The sequence below is a fragment of the Balaenoptera borealis genome, assembly GCF_965194805.1.
Source record: "Balaenoptera borealis genome assembly, chromosome: 11".
Classification (NCBI taxonomy): domain Eukaryota; kingdom Metazoa; phylum Chordata; class Mammalia; order Artiodactyla; family Balaenopteridae; genus Balaenoptera; species Balaenoptera borealis.
In genome coordinates, this window is record NC_138868.1 from 35,212,831 (window position 1) to 35,226,474 (window position 13,644).

General features: G+C 38.6%; 1 long non-coding RNA gene across 1 annotated transcript in view; it reads left to right on the forward strand.

The window, feature by feature from the left end:
- LOC309606032 overlaps nt 1-13,644 on the forward strand; it is a 1,194,635-nt gene that overhangs the window by 543,210 nt on the left and 637,781 nt on the right. The gene's annotated exons all lie outside the window — the stretch shown is intronic.

Consider the following 13,644-nt stretch of genomic DNA (forward strand, 5'->3'; position numbering starts at 1 on the left):
GTCAAGAACAAGATATAGCTAATGAAGACTGTAAGGTGTGGTAGATTGAATTATTGGCTGTCATTCTTCACCTTGTCCTGTATTCGTGTCCTTTGCCATGTAACTGTGGAGTTCCTACCACAAATGTTGGAGTACCCCCCTCCTTATCTTTGGCCTCAGCTACCTGACTTGCTTTAGCCAATGAGATGTTAGCAGATGTGATGGGGTTTAAATGTGTGTGGGCAGTCAGGCTTGCCCTCTGGCACTTCTGCCAGCACCAAGAGCTTGCTGTTCCCAGAAGAATGATAAAAGACACCAGGAGCAGATCAGCCTCAGTTCATTCATAGACTCATGAGCCAGATATAAATGTTTATTTTTGTATCCCACTGAGAATATATAGTTGTTTGCTAAGCAGAATTATTGCTGTGACATTGACATGAGACCTAAACCCACACTAACCATTCTTTTTATTGCCATTGTCCTTGCTCACCTGGCCACTTTTTTTACATCAGTAGTTCCTTAGATCTATGTTTCAACTAACCTCCTTTCAGCTCATAACATTTGCAAAGTTGTATTTGACCCAAAGTCCATATAATATGCCATCTTTCTGTTTGAACTGATTAATGCCAGATATTGATAGAGCAATTAAGTTTAAATATCATTGTCAAATTTTAACAATATTCATTAGAAAATAGACATAAAATAGAGGAAAGAATTTTCCATTTAAACTTAATCATAACAAAGGCAGGCAATAAAAGAAACAAAGTGAAAAGAAACAATATGAAAGCATGATGGGTAGAAAACAAAAATGCAGTATTAGTATTTTGTTTTTAATGCCAGAAAACTGATTCCAGTATGAATTACAATATGTGTGTGTGCGTGGGGGCATTACACACCAGTCAAGTCAGTCTCCAACACCAGGTGACTGTCCTACAACTCACTCAATTCTAATACAATCTCCCTGGAGACAGCATCAGATCCCATAGGTTAAGGGTTCAGTCACGTAAGACTGCCTCCACCCACTTCAGATTACAATCACAAGTCCAGGTTGTCACCTGTGCTTCTGACACATTGGCTGTGTAAAGCAGAGGTTCCCATGTCCTCCTCCTTGGGTTCAATTAATTTGCTAGAGCAGCTCACAAAACTCAGGAAAATTTACCTACATTTACCAGCTTATTATAAAAGGGTATGATAAAGGATACAGATAAACCAACAGAAAACATGCATAGAGCGGGCCATATGGAAAGGGGTGAGGAGCTTCCATGTCCTCTCCAAGCCTGCCATTCTCCCCAAATTTTCATGTGTTCACCAACCCAAAAGCTCTCTGAATCTTGTCCTTTTCTGTGTTTTTATGGAGGTTTCATTGCATAGGCATGATTGATTATTGGCAATTGATTCAAACTCCAGCTTTGCCCCTTCCCCAGAAATCAGAAGTTGGAACTGAAAGTTCTAAGCCTCTATTCGTGGTTGGTTCCCATGGCCACCAGCCCCATCCTTAGGCACTTTCCAAAAGTCACCTCATAAACATAAACCCAATTGTGGTGGAAAGACATTTGTTATGAATAACAACACACCTATTTTATCTTTATGGCTCTGAATCAATTTCAGGGACTGAGGACAAGAGACCAAATATTATGGCAAAAGATGCTCCTTTTACTCTTATCACTCAGGAAATTCAAAAGTGAACCAAGAACAGTGGATGAAGACCAAATAAAATTTTTTTGAATTACAAATCAGGATATCACAACCAGGAATAATAATTTTGAATGGGTTAGATTCTCACAATTAAACTCAAAGAGTCAAATCTTGTGTTAAAAACCCAGGCACATATCTAGGAAAGGCATCAAACCAAAATAAAACAAAATTTGGAAATGAAGAATAGAAAAAATTATATAAGTCAATGTTAACAAAGAGAAAATAGAACAGGCAATATTGATAACTCAAAAATATAATTCAAAGAGGGAAATATTAAACAAGCCATTCTGTTCCAAAGGTACAATTCAACTTCTTGATATGACTTCTATGGGCTACTTCATTGTATTCCCCTGTCCTTTGGCGTCTGGCTGGGTTTGGCCAAAGGAAGATCTAGGAGGATAGAGGGTGGAAAGGGAGTAAATAAGGTATTATACTCTTTCACTTCCTCTCTGCAAGGGTCACAATGGATTAGCCATGTCCCTCTTCCAAAGCTGTAATTGCAGACGGGTAACTCTTCTCACTGTGTTTTCTCCTACAGCTGCATCTACAGTAACTCTCTCCAGGTCAGTTAAATGCTGCTTCATCTTGCCCCTTTGAGTCTAAGGCTGATAATGCCTCCCTGCCTCCCAGAGGTTGCTAACTCAAGAGGGCTTCACCATCTTTTGGTGGTTTCCTTTAACCAAGTTCATGCTTTGTAAGTACACCCTGTAATAAAATTCTTTTCATTTACCTTGCTTGAGTGTGCTGCTTCCTGATGCAAACCTGGATTTGTATGTAAACACATAAATATATATTTTACATATGCAGTCTTTGTTTTATTATGCTTGGCAGATATTATTTTTTTTTATTTTTTTTACAAATTGAAGGTTTGTGGCAACCCTGCATCAAGCAAGTATATCAGCGCCATTTTTCAACAGCATTTGCTCACTATGTGTCTCTGTGCTTCATTTTGGTAATTCTTGAAATGTTTCACACCCTTCACCAGCAAAAAGATAACAACTGCTGAAGGCTCAGGTGATGGTTAACATTTTTTAGCACTGAAGTATTATTTAATTAAGGTATGAACTTTGTTTTTTAGACAATGCTATTGCACACTTAATAGACTACAGAGTAGTGTAAACATAACTTTCATATATACTGGGAAACCAAAACATTTGTGTGATTCAATTTATTGTGATATTCACTTAATTGCTATGGTTTGGAACCAAACCCACAATATATCCGAGGTATGCACGTATACATATATTTAAAGCAATGAATAGAAGCATCTGGAAATTATTGCTTAAATAAATGCAGACGTTAATTTGACTTTCCACATTGTAAGGAATAAGCTCAAAATTTAAAACTGATTATTCAGCTGTCAAGAAATACTTTCAATTTGTAACGAAGTCAAATAGTAAGCCTCTCTGTAGTTAGTCCTGACATTTTAAGAGATTAAGTGCTAGGTTATAATGTACACATCATTGTGTTAATCAGAAAGACTGTTCTGAACATTAAAAATGCTCAAGTTCTTAAATATTTATATTGCCATGTGTATATTGCCATGTGTAGAATATATGATTTATAGAATTGCTGTTTTTTTAATTAAGTACTTTTCCTCAAAATTCAAAAAATAGCCATATTGTTGAATTTCATTATTTCTGACACTGTCTGCACACCTAGAATTTTACAGACGAACAGGGAATGGAAAAGACAAGAAAACAAAGAAAATCTCTGTCATATCCAGGCCAGATATGGCCCTCAGAAACATTGTGAATTAGACAAATTCTTCTCAGCTCAGATTTAAACACCTTCCTATCACATGCCTAACATCCTGTTTTTCTCTCAAAACCTATTCTCAATCCTTTGCTTTTCATTCATATTTCATTTACTGATAAAACTTGAAATTCCATCATAATTTATTTCAATATTCTTCCCTATGTCCTTGAATCCTCTTAATACTGGCACATCAAAGACTCCCAAAGCTGAGAATCTTGACACTTATCACTGAATCTCCAAGTCATAGCACCATTTTATACCAATAACCCTCGTTTATTGAGTACCTACTATATGCCAGGCTCTGCCCTAAATCCTTCATGCATTCTCTCACATTTAATCTTCACAACTGCTATCATGTAGATACTCTGACTATTCCTGCTTCATAGATGAAGTTTCTGAGACACCAAAGAGGTTTTCTTCTCAAGCTACACAACTTTTAAGCCGCTGAGATAGTAAAGGAGGTCTATTTAACATGAGAGACAGTGCACTTAAATTCTGTGTTGTCTTGTGGTCTTAAGAAGGTGTCCAATGCACAGTTGTTTAAAACATAGATTCTAATATCAATTCAGTTCATCCTAATGAGAAATTTGTGGAAACTCTTAGCTAGAAAATGGTCTCTGTTCCAATAGGACCTGGATTTCTCTTCTTTATTCCAGTTGTTTTTGCAAACAAAAGAGACAAAGTACCTTGTAAGTCAAAGGACTAATTTTGAAATTTTTCTTGATCACGATTTTATAGGCAGTATCATTCAGATCAACTGGGTTTGAAAAATGGCTTAACTTTAAACTGTTTTAATCAAACCTTTCTTTTAAATATATGCTCTGCTTTAGTATTTAAAGAGCACATATTGCTGTGGTTCTTAAGCTTATCAGAAGGTCACACCAAGATAAATTACAAGTGGAAGAGGGGAGAAATGGCAAGGGAACGGAGTGGGGATTTGTGGCAGAAGGAAATAGTAGACCCAGCGGGAAGACATTTGGATCAATGGGGGACAGTCAGGGTTGATGAATGTAAGGAGGAAAGTAATCTAATTCTTATCACTGTCTGCATTTGTAGAACTGAAAAGGGCAGGTCCAAAGCACAGTCCCTCCAAAGAAGGTTTTCTTAGGATCTAGGGAAAGATCCTGCCAGAAGAGTCTGAATCCTTCTCTAAGTCCTATCTGTCACTTACTAGACAATGTCTTGCCTTGGGGGAACTGCATTTTACCAGGATGAGGGGCTTTGTATATAAAGGCTGCAAATGCTGGTTAGCAGCAGTATTGGCGTCAAGGTCTTTTCCTTGTTTTACCTGTTTTGGCTACCAAAAGGTATTTTGGGTATACCAAAAAGTATTTCTTTGTTTCTCTGAATCTCCTAGCTAATGACTTCTCTCTCAGACTCTTTAACCACTGCTACATCAGCTCCTGAGTACCCCCGAAGTTCTGTTTACCTAATAAGTGACATGCCTAAAATTCATGACAAAAGTCAATATAGTCCAACAACTCCATTTATCAATGTATTATGAATATTTCCTTCACTTATCTAGGACTTTGAAAATCATAAAATCCACCTAAGAACTTTTTTTTAAACAAGAAAGATAATTTTAACACAACTATATGCAATGAACTATAAATAATATACAGTGTAGATTTAATTTTAAATCATCTTCCTTCTCCACTACTGTTAGTTCTGGTTTTATCTGATTCTTTCTTGTTCTTTCTCTTCCCTGATTGACCAGGATCTTTCTCTGTGCATATATTGCATAATGGTATTTAACTCCTAATACCCATTCTTCCTTATTTTTTTTTTTTTTAATAAGAGAAATTTTAGCTGTGTATGTGGTCACCCAGACAAAGTCTACATTTTCCAGTCTCCCTTGCAGATATGTATGGCCATGTGATTAGGGTTTGGCCAATGGAATTTGTCAAGGCAATATATTTAACTTCTGGAACATGCCTTTTCCTTCAGACTGTCCTGTGGAAGTGAAGGAGAGCCATCTGTAAACATGCAGACAAGACAATACCCTCAAGAGAGAAGAGCAACAGAATGAGTGGGTCTCGGTCCTCAATACGGTCAAGTCACCCTACCAGCCTTGGACATGACTTCTTGCTCAGAGATGAGAGCAAAGTAAACTTTCATACTGTTCAAGCCATTATGTTTGGAGTCTTATTCTTACAACAAGCAAGCCTACATCCTAACAACTATATTGTGTTCTTGTCCCACACCATTTTTCATTGGATTGGTCACTTCATGTACCAGGATCTTTTACTATTAATCAAGCTCTTGGTTTGTAATTGCCCAAAGTTTGGGTTTTAGAGTTGCCACCAACCAAATTTAAATAAGAGTTTCTTCATTCCAATGTACCTACTGTAATCTGTTTCATATGCAGGAAATAATCTTTCCTCGTTTTCATAGACATTCTGGAAGAGAAGCTTGCAGGTATGGAGGTTTCCTGAATGTGCAAATGGAGACTCTTTGGGGAGTATTTGCCTGTACCATCCCTGGTCTTTTAAACTCAACCCCTCTGCTCATGCTCTGCATTCCAGATAGCGTACAAAATCAAACCAATAAAGAGGAGCGCAAAGTTTAAACAATTTCCCAACACCCTTCTCAAAACTTTGTTTACAGTATATAACATTAGTTCATTTTCATTAAAAATCATCTTAAATCCCAGAAAAAAAAATAACTAAAAATTGCCAGTAAGCCTGGCATCGTTCATAGTATTTTGTATTAACCATTCATAGTATTTTTGGTGTATATCTTCCTGTTTTGTTTCTGTTATTTTGCAAAATAAATGTAATACCAATATAAAATTTTCATATTTAAAAACTAACTGAACTCATATTATGTGTATTAGAGCGTGCTAACTGCTATAACAAACAACTCCAGTTGCAGTGCTTAATGTAACAAAGGTGTATGTCTCATGTAACTAATAACAGAATATGGTTCAGTTGGAACATTTACTCCATTCGGTCATTCAGAGACCTAGCTCCTTCTATCTAGTGGCTATGCCATCTTCTGGTACTTCAGAAGTCCTACACGAAATTCTCTGGATCTGGCAGGGAGATAAGAGTTAGACTGAATGCATGGAGGATCTCATAGGATCACAGGAGATTTCAGGAGTCAGGTTTAAAAGTGGCACCCATGACTTCTGACTACATTCTATTGACTGAAACTCAGACATTTAGGAACACTTAAATTCAAGAGTCTGGGGAATGCAGTTTAGCTGTGTGCTGAGGAAGAAAAGGTCACAGCTTTGATGAGCGTCTCTTTTATCTCTACAACATAGTATTTTCCCATGTGACTTAAATATTCTTTGGAAATGTGACTTTAAATGATTACATAGGTTTGTTTCCTGCTTATTCAGATACTCATATCCCTGGTTCTTGTATTGCTGACTGTGTATCCCAGCTTCCATTTCTGGTTTTGGAAGTACCATTAAATTTCCATGTTGTCTTTCTATCCATTTCTTGGTTCTGTTCTCTCTTCTTGCTTCAGCATCTCATCACAGTGTTCATGAAGAATTTTCTACCCTCAATTTGAGCCTGCAGAAACCTAATTCGCTCCAAAAGTTGATGTTCATTTGGAGAAATGGGAAGTAGAAGGAATATCTGGAATCTATCAACCATTCACCTTTCTTTGTTTGTGAATAGCTCCCTATTTTATTTGGAGATACTATCCCCATCCACTGCTCTCAGATCATGAACTTCAAATGGAACTGACTCTGCCCATAAGTCCAGGGGTAGAATTCAAACCCATGTCTGGTTGATTAGAACATCATATTCTCTTCTTCAAAGTAGTTATTTCAGAGAAAGGAGAGTGTGTGTAAGAAAGTCTGAAACTCAAGAGGAAAGTAGACAGATTCTTAATTTCAACATTTTAATTATTGGATACATGATTTCAGATTTCTGAAATCTGTTTGCCAATGGATTTTTAAGTTTTTTGTAAACGAACACATTCCAATTTGTATTGGGTGTCTGTCTCTTTTAATGAAGAGGCCCAACTGATAATAAATATGGAGACATGAGGAGTAACTAAGGTTTTATCAGTTCAAGGAGTTATGACTCCAGGAAAAGAAAACAAAGTGACATCTAGTAAATAACAGAACACGTTAAAAGATGAAAAAAATTAAAAGCATTCTTACTGAGCACCTCAGTAAACTGAAAGAGTAAAGCAAAAAAGGAAGAGAGTATTAGAACAAGTCTGTTGTATAGCAGATAAAGTTTCAAAGCTGGTTCAGTAATTAATTCCAAGAATATTGAGCATCTGTTGTGGTATCCTTTTAAGCTCAGCTAGGTAAGTTTCACTAGTTAAAACACAGGTATATTCCTAAAGTGTAACGTCCACATAATCTCTCTATTTTTGTAAGATAAGGCTTCATATCTCAAGTTGCCAAAAAAAATTGTTTAATAGGGTGTTCCAGCTCAACCTGAACATAAATTGAGTGTGGACTTGGCCAGAGGTCAGCTACCAAATGCCCAGGGAAAAGGCAGTGATTCCGCAGAGAAAGACATGGAAAAGAAAAATGGATTCTCCATTACCATTGTCTCAGTGCTTAGATGTCTTCCTGGGTCATGGACTTAAGAAGGGTTTTCCTTTTGCAGGGATTCTTAGATGAAAGGAAACATGTGACAGTTTACAGTTAAAATCTGGCTGATATTATCCCTTAGGTTGTTTAAACCTTGATGGAGAAATTGTCACAACAGTTACCTTCCTATAACACAAGAGGTGGGAGTTTAACTATAGTATAACTATACCTTTGTGGTAGGCCATTTCTTGGTTCTTGGAAAACCATGCAAATAGGTTATTTACTTATGCAAGTACTTTGTAGAGATTATAATCAGAAATAGAGGTGTCTCAGAAGCTGTGGAATTGAGGTGCTGAACTGTCTGATGTGAATGTTCGTTGATGTTGGACAGAGTTGCATCTCTGAATCCTGTGTTTCATTCAAAGAAGATCTAATTTCCAAGTATGGATTTAGAGTGGTGTGACTCCAAAATATCTCATGGATTTATATGCGCTTCCTTTGGACTACTTTTTCACAAGAGAAGAACATTTGTTAACATCACCGACAATTTCCATGTTGCAAAATCTAAGCATTAATTTCTGTCCTCCTTTAAATTACTCTCAGCAGCATTTGACACTGTGGTGACCCCTTCCTTTTTGAATTACTCTTCTCTTCTGAATTATGCATCAACTAGAATGCCTTGGATTGCAAGTTACTAAAGCTATAAAATCTGACTCAAAAAATAGAAGGGATTTATTGGCTTATACAAGTATAAAACATTCAGAGATAGCATAGGATAGATTCAGGTAGAGTTTGGTCCAGGCTCTGACTCCGTTTATACACAGTTCTTTCACCTCTACCTTTCTCCAAGAGTCAGCTTCACCCACAGGTGTGCTTTTTATGGTTATAGATATTTCCAGACACATCTAGGATTAAGAGCTTTCTCATTTACAACCAGGAAGAAAAGTCAGCTTTTCTTTAACTATGAAAAAATTAAGATATGTGTTTCATATTGACTAGAACAGACTAGAATGGAATCCTGCAGTCAAGATAATGTCATGCACTAGTTGACTTAAACCAGAGAAACAAACCCAATTAGGTACTGAGTCAAGGGGAATGAGATTATCCCGACATATTCACTTGGGACACATTTTATGGGGTGGAATCAATCCCCCCCAAATTTCGTGGCTGCCACACCATGAAGAAGGGATGAAATTGATGACCATTAGTCAAGGTTAGTCAAATACAACTTTGGTAAGATAGTCTCTTGTTGTTCCACACGTTTTCTTATTATTGTCCATTACTGGCTCCCCTCCCCTAGCCAAGCCATAAATATTGCACAATCCAGAGCTTGGTCATGGACCTCCTTCTCTTTTCTATACTGTTTCCCTGGCTGATCTCACTTTCTCCCATAACTTCATTATCTATTGGTTAGTGACTCTCAGATTTATATCTCTAGCCCTGACTTCACCTTGATCTTTAGACTCATTTATCCAACTTTTTATCCAGCATCTACACTTGAATGTTGAATAGGTATCTCATATTTAGGATCTCCAATATAGAATTATTCATCTCCCTACTCTAAACTTTCTTTTATCTACCATATTAACCTGAGTTAACTAATAACACCACCAACTATCCAAATGCCAGAAATTCTAGAGGTCATTACTGACTCCTCTTTTTCCCTCACCTCAATATCTAATCCACCAGGAAATCTGTCAGCTTTCCCTTCAGCATATCTTGCAACTCTAACAGCTTCTTATCTTTTCTATGGCTACCTTCCTAGTCCAAGTCCCATTGTCTGTCAACTAGACACTAAAGTAACCTAACTGGTCTCTTGCTTTCATTCATGCTTCCCCTACAAGTTATCCTCCACAAGGGAACCTCAGATCTTATTCTGAAATTTAAGTCAAATCATGTCACTACTCACTTAAAACTTTATAGTGAGTTTCCCATAGCACAAGAAAATACATACAGGTATTGTTTCCCCATCTACTTCTCCAGCTACATTTCATCCCATGCCCCACATTTTCACTGGGCCCCAAAAGCATTGGCCAAACTCATTCCCATGATGGAAAGGGCATTTGCCTTTTCTTCTGCCTGAACTACTCTTCCTCCAGATATTTGCATGACTGGCTGTTTCTTACTTCCAGGGCCAAGATCAAATATTATTCCCCATAGTAAACATGGCTGGCACTTACCCATTGTTATGCCAGTGCACCCATTCTCAACTGTTGGGTATATTGCTCATTAACAGCTCACAGCTGACACCTTTTACAAAGAACTGCCCTCAGTCCCCTAGCCTAAGAGGTTGTGCTCCCCTCACCAAGGGGCAGACTGAAGTCAATGACTGACTGACGCCAGCCCTCTTGATTCAAGATGGTACTAGTTGTGGTGCAGTTCATGTTCTAGAGCTCCTGGTAGGACCACTATTACGGGACCCACAGCTGAGACCACATCCCTGATTTGCTTTCTTTTCCTACTCTCTTTCTTCCCTAGTTCCCCTTCTCCTCAGAGTATACTTTCAACAAATCACTCAGGAATCGCCATCGCAGGTTTTACTTCTAAAAACCTTAAGATTCCTCCTCAGAGGCTTTCTTGACAGCTGGATCTAAAGTAGAACTCCACCTTCCCACCATTCTTCTCTATCTCACTACCCTGTTTAATTTTTGCCCTAATACATACCATTCTGAAATTATCTTTTAAATTTATTTACCTAGAAAAATCTGTCTCCTAGACATGTAATAAACTCCATGACATACATACATATCTTTGGAACAATACCTGCCGTTCAATGTGTGGCCACATAGTCTATATTTGTTGGATAAATGGAATTCAGCCTTTAGACTTAGATAAGGAAGGAAATGCTTTCTCTCTTTGGACTTTGATCTCTCGAGCCTGGCCTCTGATGTGGGTAGATGTTTTTGAACATATTTGCAGGTAAAGGAAAAATGTGGTCTCTGCCACAGGAACATAGGCTAAGAGGAAGGTAGGGAGGTACCCCTAGATATTGCCAGCAAATCAGGCCTGTAATGAGTGTGGGGCATCCTAAGAGATGCCTGAGTAACCTCCAAGCCTCCAAAATTGTTAGCCCAGAAATTTCCAAGTGGGAACCTGCGGGCCAAATTGTCCTGGAGAACTTTTGTAAGGTAACATTGATTGTTAAGCTGCCGATATGTTTGCCAACATTAAAAAAAAATTGTGAGATGTCACATGGATTTTCAGTCTCTTGGAAAAAAAGTGGCATTGTTCCTACATGGCCACAGTCTCCTGGAACTGAGGAGCTGCTGCCCCCTTTCGTCTGGGCATGAGTTTTCCCTACCATCATATCCACACTAGCCTTCCTCTTTCTTTTGTATAATATGCTTGGTACCTACTGAGTTTCTAATCCCAGTAGTGACCAGTTGAAAATCTCTGTATTGAAAACTTGGTCTATAACCCTGGATCCTTTCTTTAATAATTCTTTGTAAAATCTTCAGTTTATCTTGATGTGTGCTGTGAATGACTATAAGGAAGATTGGAGTGGTAAAAAGGAGCTTGTAGAACCATCTCATAGCTTGGTGCAAGGCATAGCCTGCACAAAGGGGCCAGGCTGAGGGAGCCATCGAGGGCTGAAACCCAGCTAGAATCCTGTGTGCCAAGCAACATACCCTGACATCAGTCCACTTGAACTGGAAGGAACAATGTCCCTTTCAAATCTTATCTGCCCTTTTGTAATTCATTAGTCATAGACAGGCCATATGTAGAAGCTATGTCTGTGGGAGAACCATACCCCCTCAGGTCAGCATGGTGGTAGCAGGAAGAGTCCCTGATGAAACTTCCAGCAGTAGCACTGTCAGTGACCAGTGGGTGAATCATCTCCCTGGTACCAAATACAGCAGAGGCCCCATCAGCCACTCAGATGCTTATGGCAGCCCAAGGGAAGCTCCCCCAAAAGAAAGTTGGACATTGAGCCAGGAGGGAACTTCAGGTTTAACTGTTATGTGACCTCATTAGACCCCAGAAGCAGAATGACCTAGAAGAATATTTCTAGATTTTATTTGATTTTCAGGCAACTATTCAGTTTCATATACTCTACATATCTCACATTGAGATATACACAGTTGTTGATTCTTAAATAAATACTTACACCAAATAATTGCTCTACCTCCTGCAGTGACTGCTGTTGCCATTATATTGAATAGCTTTGCTGAATTTTCTGAGTGACATTAAGTATAGTGTAAGACACAAACTGCCAAATGGAAGAAATCAGCCTCTTGAGTGATTTGAGATACCAGTCACACAGCCAAGTACACTTGTTTCATGCCTTTGTCTTCAGTGCTCATTTTATTTCTTGCCCTTTGATCTAGGACTTCTACCATCTGATCCTTGAGGGGATCGACAACATGTCTTGTCAGACGGACTCCTTGTCAGCAGAATGGCCGTGCAGTGTCTCTGTGATGTTTTCCTTGCTGTCCAGAATGCGTGTTCACTCTCCCATTTCTGGACATGTTAGTGGTAAGATCAGATGGTCACATTCCTGCATGTCTTAGAGAAAATGCTGGGAAACCAATGCACACAATAAGCCAAGTGTAGCAACATCTTGCAAGAGTCTTATTACCCATAGTAAAGAGGAGTAATGGAGAGAGAGTATAAAAAATAGCTGCTTCATGATCACTAACTGAACAAGTTCTGAAAAATGGAGAGCCTGGTAGGCTCTCTTAAGACCAGAGGGAGGTTTTTATAGGTTGAATTCATATGTAGAATTCCTGACCTTCAGTACCTCAGAATGTGACCTTATTTGGAAATAGAGTCATTGCTGAGGTAACTAGTTGAGTTAAGATGAGGTCATACTGGGCTAGGGTGGGTCCCCAATCCAATGTGACCAGTACCTTTAGAAAACGAATTCCACTTGAAGAGACAGACATGCACACAGGGAGAAGAATGCCATGTGAAATTGGAGTTATGCTGCCAATAAGCCAAGGAAATACCCAAAACTAGGAGAGAGGCCTGGAACAGCCATCATTCCATAGTGCCTTCAGGAAGAACATGGTCCTGTTGATTTCAGGAACACCTTGATTTCAGACTTCTGACCTCCAGAACTGTGAGACAATAAACTTCTGTTGTTCTGAGCCATCCAGTTTGTGGTACTTCATTACAACAGCCTGAAGAAACTTGTACAAAGGTATTCTGAGCTTCCCTCCTCTCAATTCTGTATTTATTAGGTGGGAGGCATAGTTTTTGGTAACATGGGAATATATGAAAAGAAAATAAGACATGATTCCTACCTCCAGTGAATTCTCTGGGGAGCACGAATTTAGGCACAAATAATAAGACAATGATAAATAAGGGCTACATGGAAATAAAAGTAACTTGCTGTCAGTGAGCAGAGGAAAGCATGATGTACCAGACCGATTCCCTTCCTTCTCAGTGCTCCCTTTCTCCTCACCCCACACAGGGGTTCCATGAAGTCACATGGCTACTCCTGCCTACCCCTACCCAAGGTCTCCCTACCAAACCTACCCTTCCTAGAGAGCAGCTCTTCCCAACTACCACCCCTCTTGGGAGTTATTTCACTTGGGTCTCTCATCTAAGAATGAGTACTGTGGTATATCTGAATTAGCACTAGTCCTGGGTTTTAATCCCACATTGGACAAATCAAATATTCTCTCTGAGTCTTTTTTTTTTTTTTTTTAATTTATTTATGTATTCATTTATTTTTGGCTGCGTTGAGTCTTCGTTGCTGG